The following is a 12,140-nucleotide window of genomic DNA, read 5'->3' as shown; positions in this document are numbered from 1 at the left end:
CTTCTGCCGGGGGCCAGCGCTGAGCCAGGTGCCAAGTGCCCAGGGACAGAGGCCGTGCTGGGGTTCGAGGCTGAAAAGGGCGCGGGTGTGCTGGTGGCCCGCCAGCTGCCACCTGGGCTGGCCCTGCTGTGTGGCCCTGATTCACAGCCCTGTGCCCTGGGAAGCTGTCTGTGCCCCGGGCACCCGTGGGGCCTGAGTCACAGTAGAGCACGCCCTGCCACCCTGCCCACCTCCTGCCTGGGCCTTGGGACAGACAGGCCCTTGGAGCAGGTCCCTAAGTTGGAAAGTCACATTTCTATCCACTTTCGGGGACACAAGAGAGGCATCTATTTGCAGCCCCAGACGCACATTTCTGCCTTCTCTCCTTGAGCCCAACCCCACCCTTCCAAGCCACCCCAGGATGGATTAACTGGCTAGTGAGTTACTGAGCTCCCCATCACTGGGAGCATTCAAGGCAGGAGAGCCTGTCAGGGGTGCTAAGAGTGTTCCTGCAGCAGGTGGGGCCTGGTGCTGGAGTGTGTGTTTCCAAAGCCCGAAACTTTATTCACATGCTTACTTTTGAATAGCTCCTGTGAGTGAAAGGTACAAACTCCAGAAAGTACAAAAGAATACAGAGTGAAAAATAAGTCCCCGCTCTTCTTGACCCCCAGTCCCCAACTTTCTCCCCCAATAAGCAGCCACTGTTTACCAATTTTTCCCCCAGAGCTAATTTACGTAATACAAACAAATTTATAAATTGTCCTTTCCTGTCTCCCTCCTACCCACACAAATGGTAGCCAATGTCTTTCATACCTCAGTCTGCCCCTCGTTCTATTTTTGTTTTATTTGACAGCTTATCTTGGACCCTGTTCCAGATCGGCACACACAGATCTACTCTATTCTTCTTATCTTTCCACATGGTATTTCCTTTTTTTTTTTTCAAATCTATAACACATTTCATTATAGGACTTTTCAATCTCAAATTTACCTTTTTGGAATCTTTGCTCTCCTTTTCTCCGGAGGTGGTCAGAGAAAAGTTTTTCGATTTGCCTGGAAACTATAAGCTTTTCCCACATCTGCAGGGATTTTTTGAGTCTGTTTTGATTGAAATTATAAAAGAAATAAGAAGAGAGGGAGAGAGAGAGAGTGAATGAGAGAGAGAGAGAGAGAGGACTCCTTTCATCCACAATCCCTGCATGCCAGGCGATGGTGATCCATGGTGAACCCCAGAGCATCAGCTCATCTACCTGGAGTATGGCCAAGCTGCTGAAGGAGTCACCAAATGTGGCACCAGAGAGCCCAGAAAAGAGGACTTCCTGTGCGTGTGTGTGTGCGTGCGTGTGTGTGTAGGGGGTCAGGGATGGCTCCTCTGAGGAGGGAATATTTAGATGGGGCCATAGGGATGCACAGAGAAGGCAATGGCACCCCACTCCAGTACTCTTGCCTGGAAAATCCCATGGACGGAGGAGCCTGGTAGGCTGCAGTCCATGGGATCGCTAAGAGTCGGACACAACTGAGCGACTTCCCTTTCACTTTTCACTTTCATGCACTGGAGAAGGAAATGGCAACCCATTCCAGTGTTCTTGCCTGGAGAATCTCAGGGACGGGGGAGCCTGGTGGGCTGCCGTCTCTGGGGTCGCACAGAGTCGGACACGACTGAAGCGACTTAGCAGCAGCAGCAGCAGCAGCATAGGGATGCATGGGAGTTCATATGAGACAAATGGAGAAGGGCCTCCCAGGCAGAGGGAGCAATATGAAGAGTGACACTGGCTGGATGCAGAAACGGCTCCCAGCTTCTATTTATTGATCACCTACTCCGTGTGCTCATGAGTCCTTGCTGCATATAAACTCCCCCACCTCTAGGCTGTTATCACCCCTCTTTGATTGATGGAAACGGAGATGCCGGCACTGTGACTTGCTCATGGCCACGAAGCTCCAGGTATTGAGTGGATTTGGATCCAGGCAGCTTGCACCCTTGGCTATTCTGCTGTTCCACAGGGGGAGAGGAACAGCTGGGAGGCCCTGAATTTTCAGCTTCGACCGTCTGACCCGCCCAGCTCAGGTCTCGCCCCTCCTCAGAGGCCTTCGGTGGTTCCCCACGGCCCCAGGACTCGCTGTGCCGAGCCATCCTCTGTTCTTCCAGCCAGCGTGGGTGCCGTGGGCAGCACAGGTCCTTGCTGGGTCTCTGGCCCTGTGTGCTGGGTTCTGCAGGCGCTGCCTAACTATCAGGAAGAAGCCACGAATGCTAATTATGGAGCAAGGGAGTCGTCAGGGGGACATGTATCCCGGCCTGTTCCCACTGGTGGAGTTCAGAGATAGCTGGAGATGGGCCTAGACCTTAAGGTCTTAGTGGCCCCAGGCCTCAGGGGCCACACTTGGACGCAACCTCTGGGCTCCGAGGAAGAAAGACAGTGAGCAGACCCTGGCCCCAGGGAACCAGGTGGGCACTGGGCCTGGGGCTTTGTAAATTTCACTGACCCTCCAATGTGGGGATTCACCATCCCTGTTTTACAAAGGAGAAAACAGAGGATCAGAGAGTGCAAGTGACTTGTCTCAGGCCACACAGCAAGTCAAAGGCAGAGCCAGGATGTGAATCCAGATGCTGAGTTTGACTCTTAACCACGCCACATTCCTGGCCCCATTCAAGAGGGTTTTCTAGTCTGCCCCTTGCCAGGGGCTTAATCTCTCTATCTTACCTGGTCTTCAGGGTCAATGAACCCCTTGCCCTGGGGAACTTGAATGCTGTGCCCAGGACCTCAGGGTGGAGGGGGACCTGTGGATGGCCTGGGTGCTCCCCCACCCCAGGATTCAGGACACAGCGCCCATGTTCCCTCTGGCTTCTCCCACAAGTGAGAGAATAATAGTCAGTTCAAATGTCAGGCCAGCTCTGCTGCCTGTGGGGAGACTGGTTGAGCAGGTCTGGGGGAGGGATGGAGGGAGGAAATTATTAATAATCGCAAAGCAACCTGCCCTGCTGCAGGCCTGGAGATGTGTCTGTGTGTGTCTGTGCAGGTGTGGGGCTGGGGTGCTAATTCTAGGGAGCCCCATCCTGGAGTGGGGGACAGTCTGGGGATCAGCTGCAGCCTCCCGGGGACCTGTGTGTGGGAGGTGAGGTGACGGGGGACACAGAGTTAGCCTCCCTGGGTTGAGGCACACTGTGGCCTCCCTGCCTCCCTTCAGCCCAAGTTAGGAGTCTGCCAGGATCAAGAGGAGGCAGGAAAAAGCCCACTCTGTGTCTTCAGGAGGCTCCTCAGTCTGCGCCAGATTTAATTCTCACACGAGGAGGATGGTGTTTTTATCTGCAGCTGACGCTGTTGAATAAACTGAGGCACAAAGGTTTAAGTGGATTTGAACTCAGCGTGTTGGGTCGCAGCCTGACTGCCCTCGCTGTCCTCTCTGCTGGGAGTAGAGGGCTCCCCCTTCCCTGGAAGAGGCCCCTATCCACTCCCTCAACATTAGCACACCCCGGCAGGTGGGTGTTGGTCTGGAGCGTCTCTGGACCTCAGTCTCCTCATCTGTAGATGAGGAGGGTTAGGGCCTCCAACCAGGGGAGGAGGGAAGGAGACATCCTTTCTTTCCCCTCTTCTCCAGCACCCCCTGCAAGGGCTGCCTGACAGTCACGACCACAGGCAGCTCCCCAGTGGGTCTTCCTTGACCCCTCAGGTGCTTAACGGCACCGGTTCTTTAGGTGGGCTTTGGCAAAATCACTCTGACACGTGAGTGAACCATGTACATTTTGCAGGAACATGGCTTGAATGGTGGAAATTGAGGCCGAGTTTTGGGGAACAGACTTGGGGGTATGCTGGGAGCCTGAAGTGGGCCTCTGGACGTGGGACTGGCTGACACCCGGATTGCGTGCCATCAAGCCCCGGGACAGGCCGCGTCTGTGGGGACCTCTGGGGCGTCCCCTCCCTGGTCTGCCCCGATGGGCCGATAAGACCCAGCCTCGGAGGAGGCTAATTACAGGCCTCCGTGGTGGCGGGCAGGCCAGTCATGAGGTGGGGGTGACTCAGAAGATTGCTCCATGAGCAGGGCGGGGGTGGGGGCCGCCCATCTGCCCCTCACCAGGCTGGCCTGAGGAGGCCTGAGCACCCTGGGGAGGCCCTGCAGGGCTAGTGGGTGCGGCCAGGTCGGGGTCTCACCCCTGGGCTTGTGACCCAGGCCCTTGTGCCACTTGACATCCCTGGGGCTTGGCATCGTGTCAGGGCTGGCTGGGTTTTCCCCTTGCTCAGTCCCGGGCATCGGCTTCTGGGAAGTGGGAATCTGGCTTCAGAGGCATCAGACGCCTTGCAGATTTCCTGAACCACAGCGGCAGGGCTCCAGGAATCCCAGGGGAGCAAGAGGTAGAACCTCAAGCATGCGTGGACTCCAAGAAACCACAGATGATGGTTTCTAGAACCAAATGTTCCCAGGTTCAAGGATTCACATGTTAGCAGGTTTGTAGAATTACAAATATGTAAGGGAATTGGTTACAATTGGTTCCAGAGAATTCATACATTCTTTGAGCAAGAGATTAAAAAAAAAAAATTACAACAGCTGAAGAATTTAGGGATAAATTATCTTGGTGTCTTCAACTGGCTCCCATATGGGTCAGAATGGAAGAATAAGACAAGAAAATAAAAGTATAAATATCCATCTTTCTCGTTCTATCTAGTGAGAGGGAAGCACACGAGGCTAAAAGGCAGTGTTGAAAGTGTTAACCACTCAGTCGTGCCTGACTCTTTGTGACCCCATGGACTGTAGCCCACCAGGCTCCTCTGTCTAAGGGCTTCTCCAGGCAAGGATACTGGAGTGGGTTGCCATGCCCTCCTCCAGGGGATCTTCCCGACCCAAGGATCAAACCTGTGTCTCCCACATCGTGGGTGGATTCATTACCGTCTGAGCCATGTCAATTGACTGGTGAGATTATAGGCTTTCATGGCCCCATGTTTTCTTTTTATTTATTTATTTATTTTCTATGCGTTTAAAATTTGTCAAAATGAAAAGCTGGGCAAAAGGTAAAATAGAGCCTGGAATGTAAACATAAGCTGTAGCATATTGGGTTACGCAGCTTTTGGGATCTGCAGTATTATGACTTTCTAATCTACACATCCCTGATTGTCTTAAGGCAGTGATGGTATTTTTAATTTATACACTTGTGCAGAGCACCTCCTGGGGGCCTGGATTTCCTAAGGGCTCCACAAATGTGAACTATTGAGTTCTTACAACACCGCAGTAAGGGGTGTGCTGTCACGGCGCTCATTTCGCGGGCGAGGAGAGCGAGGCACGGAGCGGGGGCCGGTGTCTGCCGTGTGCCAGCGGCGGGGCTGGACCCCCGGGCAGAGCAGCAAGCAGGACAGACGCGTCCCTGTCCTGGGGGAATTGGCAGGGCACACAAGTAATAAACTAACGCTTGAGACGGCCCTACGTGCGAGGAGGAAAGGAAGCTGCTCTGATGGCAGGCAGGCGGTGAGGCTCCCTCCCTTGGAGACAGCAGGAGGCCCCTCTGAGGAGGTGGCGTTTGAGCTGAGACCTGAGCAAGGAAGGAGGCTCCCCGGGCAGAATGCCCGCTGTCTGCCCAGGCTGTGCCTTCTGCCCGGAGCGCCCTTCTCTCTACTTCTCTGCGCCAAACTCCCACTCCCTGTTCCAGGTCTGGCTGGGCAGACTCCTCCTCCGGGAGTAGGAGGTGGACTGGGGAGGGGGGAGCTTCCTCGACCTGAGCAGGAGCCTGTCCTCCAACCCCTCAGCTGTCTTCTTTCCTCTCTGTTGCCCGAGCAGACCTTAAATATAGTGGCTCCATTAGAATCAGTCACATCACCCGCTTGCCAGAGATGGAGGTCCAGAGAGGTGAAGAGACCTGCCCAAGCACACACAGCTAGCAAGCGCAGAAGGGGGTCTGCACTGGGGATTTACAGGCTGCCTGTCGGCCACTGTTTACCTGCCTCCTCCACTCAGAACCCCAGAGGTTAGCTCTGCCCTCAAGGGAAGGCAGGTGGGACCCGAGCCTCTGGGCCCCCAGAAGCACCCTGTGCCCACTGCTGCTGTCCGAGCCCCAGGGACGCCCAGGAGCTCACCTGGGGCCAGTGGCCCCCTTCAGCAGCCCTGGGACGGGTCCAGACTCTTTACTCCCCTAGCTGGTTCCCAGCACCGACGGGCGTAAGGCCAGGCTGCCCGCACACCTGGCTCCCAGCTTGGTCCCCGGGGCTCCACCAGGTGGCGGGGACAGCGAGGTCCTCAGGAGGCTCTGTCTGAGACAAGGGGTGCGTGTGCACTGCGGGGCTCGGCTCCCCTCCCCCAGCTCTCTCACCAGTGGGGAGCCGAGTGGAGAGGACAGAGCCCAGGCACTGGGGCCCCAGGCTGAGCTCAAGGCCAGCTCTGTCCTTTTGAAGGCCCTAAAGCCTGGGACTCCTGATCTTAACTGCAAAATGGGCACCATAAAGCCACCGTCTGGGAGGATGAGACAGCAGTGTGGTGACTGGCACACAGTTCGGTTCAGTTGCTCAGTCGTGTCCAGCTCTTTGCGACCCCATGGACTGCAGCATGCTGGCCTCCCTGTCCATCACCATCTCCGGGAGCTTGCTCAAACCCATGTCCATCAAGTTGGTGACGCCATCCAACCATCTCATCCTCTGTTGTCCCCTTCTGCTCTTGCCTTCAATCTTTCCCAGCATCAGGGTCTTTTCCAAGGAGTCAGTTCTTTGCATCAGGTGGCCAGAGTATTGGCACTTCAGTAGATGCTCACCAAATACCAGCTCTTTGGACTTCAGACTCTGCTGCCGACGAGTTCTATGACTCGTGTTTCATTTGCTCATTCATTCCACCAGGATGTACTGAGACCCTACTGTGCATCAGGTCCTGGGCAGGAAGGTCGTGGTCCGATCACAGAACAGACAAAACAATCCCCGCCTTTGGACAGACAGTGCGTGAGTGAGCGAACAGCATCATTTCAGACCGTGGTGCCCGTTTAGGAGAAACACGGCAGGCCGGGGTGACGGAGAGTGGCCAGGGGCTTCCTGAAGTAGGGTGGTCAGAGAGTGTCTCCCCGAGAAGCAGCTGTGACCTGAAAGAGGGCTGTTGATGGTGAAGCAAACCCCAGAGGCCAGGGCCCTGAGATGGGAACAAGTTAGGGGCTCCAAGTACAGGAAGGTGCGTCAGAGCGAGGGAAAGGGAGAGGGTCGGAGGAGGAGGCGGGTGGGTCCTTCAGGGCCTCGGAGGCAGGAGGACTCTGAATTTCATTCCAACGGTGATTATTATAAACAAAGGCTACAGTTATGAGTGACTACAGTATACGAAGTGCAAACTCATGGTGATTCACTTCCAGCCCAGAGCCTGGGCCCTCTGGAACTGGCACCTTAGAGAAAAGCACCTGCCCACCCCTCCCTGAGCTTTTCTGTTTTCAAGAAATACAAAGGGGACAGGTCATCACAATCTGTTAGATGGGAATGTGAGTTTGTCAGCTGGGAATGTCTCTGGACTTCGGCGCTTATTGGGAGAGTCGGGAGCAGGGGTGCTGGGAAGGGGAATGGTTTCACCTGCCCCAATTTCAACAGCGCCTGTCAAATGGGGAAGGCTCGGCAGACCAGCTGGTCCACCCCCTGACTCCCCGATGAGGAACCTGAGGTCCAGACGAGGGGAAGTGAGTGGCCAAAGGTGACACTATGAGTCAGAGGCAGACGCTGGACTTGAACCCAGGCCCCCTGACTTCCAACCCAGAGCTTCTGAGAAATGGGTGTCTTGCCAGGGGCTTCCCCTTTGCTCTTTCCTCCCAGACAGTGTCAGCTGCCCTCGGGGCCAGGGGGAACGCTGGGAGCAGGGGAGGGGGACTCTGGGAGCAAGGGTCCAGAGGGGTCAGGGTTTGGGGGTCGGGGGTCGGGGCCCATCCTTACTCGATCACAGAGCTTCTCATCCGCAGCACCGCTGGCATTTGAAGCAGATTATTCTCTGTCGTGGGGAATGTCCCGAGTGGAGCCTTCAGACCACTTCTCAGCTGGACACAGGGTCCTGGGAGGGCCTCTCAAGGTCATAGAACCAGAAAGAGGGAGGAGAGAAAGCAGTTTAACTCGGAGTTAGTGATGACTCCTGAGGGTTCAACCCACAGCGGCATTTGCGGGATATTCAGGTTAAACACAGACATCAACAGGATGAATTAACCAAAGAACTTCTCCAGGGTCAGGAGGAAAAGTCCTTTGGTTTCAGGCGCAATTTCCAGACAGAAAGGGTGTCACGTGGAGATGAACAGGCCGTGTTCTGGAAACGTGAGGTCTGAAGCTCACAAGTTGGATAGTAAAATAGAAAAATAAAGCTTCTGTTATAGAAGACGCGTCAGTTGGGTTTGGACAAAGTCATTCCATGACTTAGACGAGTGTATAAGGGACTTCCCTGGTGGTCCAGCGGTTAAGACTCTATGATCTCAATGCAGGGGCCTGGGTTCCATCCCTGGTCGGGGAACTACGATTTCACACACTGCCCCTAAAGATCCTGCCTGCCCCAACTAAGATCTGGCCCAGCCAAATAAATAAATAAATATTTTAAAAAAGAATGTGCAAGAGACCATGTTGGAAAAAGATACTAGTTTTTAAGGATGACTTTATTTTTTACAACCATTTTAGATTTACAGAAAAATGAAAAAGAGAGCACCCTACCCCTAGCATCTCCAACGATGGACACTTTAATGTTCGTCTAGCGTATCTGTTACGGTGAACACACCGTGTTGATGCATTATTATTAACTAAAGTCCACAATTTATTCAGGTTTGTAAAATTTTTTTACCCAGTGTCTTTTTTTTTTCTCTGTTTGAGAATCCCATTTAGGATTCCACACCACATTTTGTTATCATGTCCTTTAGGCTCCTCTCGGCTGTGACGGTTTCTCCGACGTGCCTTCTTTTTGGTGAAGTGACAGTTTTGAGGAATACCTGTGACGTCTTTCTGTAGGCTGCTCCTCTATGGGCAGAACCGGTCGGCTGTTTTTGACACGGCTAGGTGGGGGTTATGGGTTTTGAGGAGGAAGCTCTCAGCAATAAAGTGCCATTTTTATCACATCACATCAAGAGTGCATGCTGTCAACAGGATTCATTGCCGCTGATGCTGACCTTGATCACTGGGCTCAGGCTGTGCTTGTCAGGTTTCTCCACCATGACGTCACGCTTCTCCCCCACCCCCGCCTGCCTCGACATCGTGCTCTTGGGAAGGAAGTAGTCGTGCTTGTGCTCAGCCACGTCCAGCTCTTTGGCGACCCCAGGGACTGTAGCCCTCCAGGCTCCTCTGTTCATGGGAGTTTCCCAGGCAAGAATGCTGGAGTGGTTGCCATTTCCTCCTCCAGGGGATCTCCCCGACACAGGGACTGAACCCGTGTTTCAGCATCTCCTGCATTGGCAGGTGGATTCTTTAACCACTGAGCCACCTGGGAAGAAAGGGAAGAAGGAAGTCACTCTGTTAGCCTCCACCCAAGGAGGAGGCAGTTACTCTCTGCTGTACAAATGATTCAGAGTTCTTCTGCCCACATCTGTCTGTTCTCTTTTACATATCAGTTTATTCAGTTGTATCAGCATGGGCTCCTGGCTATTTATTTCATTTATACTTTGAGTTATAATTCAATATTCAAATTGTTGCAGCTTTGGCCAGTGGGAGTCCTTTGGGTTGGTTCCCTTGCCCACTGATGTTCCACCATCAGCGTAGGTTTTTTTTCTTTTCTTTCTTTCTTTGAGCATTTGCTGACTTCCGGTGCCACCAATGTGCGAGGCTCGTCTTGTGTATTTCTTGCTCCAAACTTAGACTCAGTCATTTCTCTGTGGAGCCCTTGTTCCTCTCTGGAGTGTGGTGTTAGAAACTAAGATGCCACCAGGGAAGTCCCATCTGGGTGCCACACGTGTCCACTGCTAGTGGGTGGCATTTCTTTTAGGCCTTCTCAAAAGTAACAGGAAAAAAAAAAAGCATTGAGTTGGCCAAAAAGTTCATTTGTGTTTTTCATACCAGCTTACAGGAAAATACAAATGAACTTTTTGACCAACCCAATATATGTGTATATATGTGTCTATTTACTAACTCATGTATATGATTTTATCTACAAATATTTCTACATGTGACCAGCTGTATCTATATTTCACTAGACATGAGTTCATACTGATATCTCCTGAATCCAATGTGTTTTACAATGTGATTTGAAATAGCGATGAATCACTATATTGATAACGATAATTATCAGTGCCATTTACTTTGTGCTTACTATGTGCTACTTACTTTCTAAGTGTTTAACACTTAGAAATTAGCATTATCTCCTTTAGGCTACTTGTCAGCCCCAGGCCCTAGTTATTCCCCTCAACCTCATTTTACCAGCGAGGTATTAGAGGCACAGACAAGTCAGGATCTTGCTGAAAGTCTCCCACACAGTAAGTGATGGAGTCGGTGTCAAAACCTGGTTCAGTCGTGTCAAGCATAAAGTGCATCCACATCTTCCATTAAAGAGCGTTTATATACAGCCAAAAAGAAAGGAAGAGACATTGTCTTACCCTTTTGACTGGTTGATATAGTATTATATTTCAAAGACATTTCACGTCAATGTCATGACTTCCTTTGAAGCCAATACAGTATTTTGGATCTCAGACTTTTTCTGCGTGAAGTTCTGCTGTATCTGAGGACGGACTGATGAAAGAGCTCAGGCACATCCACCCAGTCGCCCTGCTGGGCCGTCCTCAGGGTCTCCCTCCAGCCGGCCTGGTGGGAAATTTGCAAGGACACAGTCTTCAGGGAAGCATGTGCTAGGCGGCTCAGATCCCAGAGGGCCCGAGGAAGGTGGAGACGGGGCGTGGGTGCCGGGAAGGGCCGGGCGGCCGTGGCATTCTGACCCCCAGGGGTTCCTGGTGTCAGTCTGGTCTGACCTGCTGGGCATCTTCAGAGGGGAGTCTTGGACAGGAGACTGCTCTGACCCCCAGCATGGCCTGAGGGCAGCCCAAGCCCCTCCCTCCTCTCTGCACCAGGCTTCCTTCTCTCAGCAGCCCCACCCTCCTCCAGCCTAGGGCCAGGCTGATGCTGCCTTCCCCAGGAAGCCTTCTCTGCCTACTTCACCGTCAATGATGTCCCTGTTCTCGGAGATTCCCGGCCCAGACTCGGGGTCTCCAGCGAGGGGCCCTCAGACACGCTTCCTTTTGCCTGCGCAGTGCTTTCTAACATTTTGATTTGGTAGCTAGCATTGAAGGGCAAAAGGTTTCATGGGAAAACGTGGACACCCAGGCTCTCTTACAAAGGTGGAAAGCCTGGCAGCCCTGAGCTCTCATCCCCCAGCTGGTTCAGCCCGGTGCCTGGCACAGAGCAGGTGCTCGGCCACCGCTGAAAACATGAACAGGCCAAATGCATTCGGCTTGGAACCCTGGCTTTAGAGGCAGATGGGATCGACTTTCAGCCAGTCCTTCCTGGCTATGGAACCTGGGGAGGAAAAGGTTTCTTCTCCCTCAGCCTCAGTTTTTCCTCATCTGGAGAATGGGCTTGAAATAAACCTCACAGGGTGGTTGTGGTGTTGAAGTGGACTAACGTATGGGGTGGGCTTAGGACGCGGTAGGCTCTCAGGGAGCCTGGATAAATATTTCCTTTTCTTCCTTTTTCCCATTTCCCAATGACCGCATTCGCCACCTGTTCAATCCACAAATGCCTACCAGGTGCCGGACACACGAGCTCTAGCTGCTGCCCTCAGAGAGCTCCTCTTCCTGGCCTAGCCTAAGAGAGAGCTGTTTCATTCATGTGCACATTCATTTACTTATTCATTCACCTGTACTGCAATTTATTGAACACCCGCAGTGTGCCAGGAGTTATTCAGAAGACAGAGGACACAGCAGCGAACAAAACAGACAAAAGTCCCTGCCGTCGCGGAGCTGGCGTTCTGGTGGCCGCTCAGGGGCCACGAAACAATACAGGGTCAGGCAGCACTGAGTTCTGTGAAGAATGGTCGGCGTGATGGAGGTGCTGCTGTGGGCAGGGAGGGAGAGAGCCGTGTGCCTGGCTCTCTGACTCAAGAGCATTCCAGACAGAGGACAGCAAGTGCAAAGGCCCTGGGGCAGGCACAGGCCTGAGGTGCTTGCAAGGCAGTGAGAAGGCCAGCGTGACCAGGGGACAGTAAGGTACGTATTTCCGTGATGTGCGAATTCCTCACCTCCCTCTCTTCCTCCTTTCCTTCCCTTCCTCCTCTCTCAT

At 53.1% G+C, this 12,140-nt stretch overlaps 1 long non-coding RNA gene across 2 annotated transcripts in view; it reads left to right on the top strand.

The window, feature by feature from the left end:
• LOC112578675 overlaps positions 1-12,140 on the top strand; it is a 36,308-nt gene that overhangs the window by 11,472 nt on the left and 12,696 nt on the right. The window contains exon 2 of one of the 2 annotated variants that reach the window (XR_006544296.1): positions 11,748-12,067. This is a non-coding gene — a long non-coding RNA (uncharacterized LOC112578675). Of the gene's footprint in view, positions 1-7,777; positions 12,068-12,140 lie in introns of those variants that run through there. The other variant, XR_003102976.2, reaches the window with a different exon arrangement.

This window comes from Bubalus bubalis, chromosome 14 (genome assembly GCF_019923935.1).
Source record: "Bubalus bubalis isolate 160015118507 breed Murrah chromosome 14, NDDB_SH_1, whole genome shotgun sequence".
Classification (NCBI taxonomy): Eukaryota; Metazoa; Chordata; class Mammalia; order Artiodactyla; family Bovidae; genus Bubalus; species Bubalus bubalis.
The sequence above is the reverse complement of the archived record's forward strand: the minus strand, read 5'-3'. Positions and strand labels throughout refer to the sequence as shown.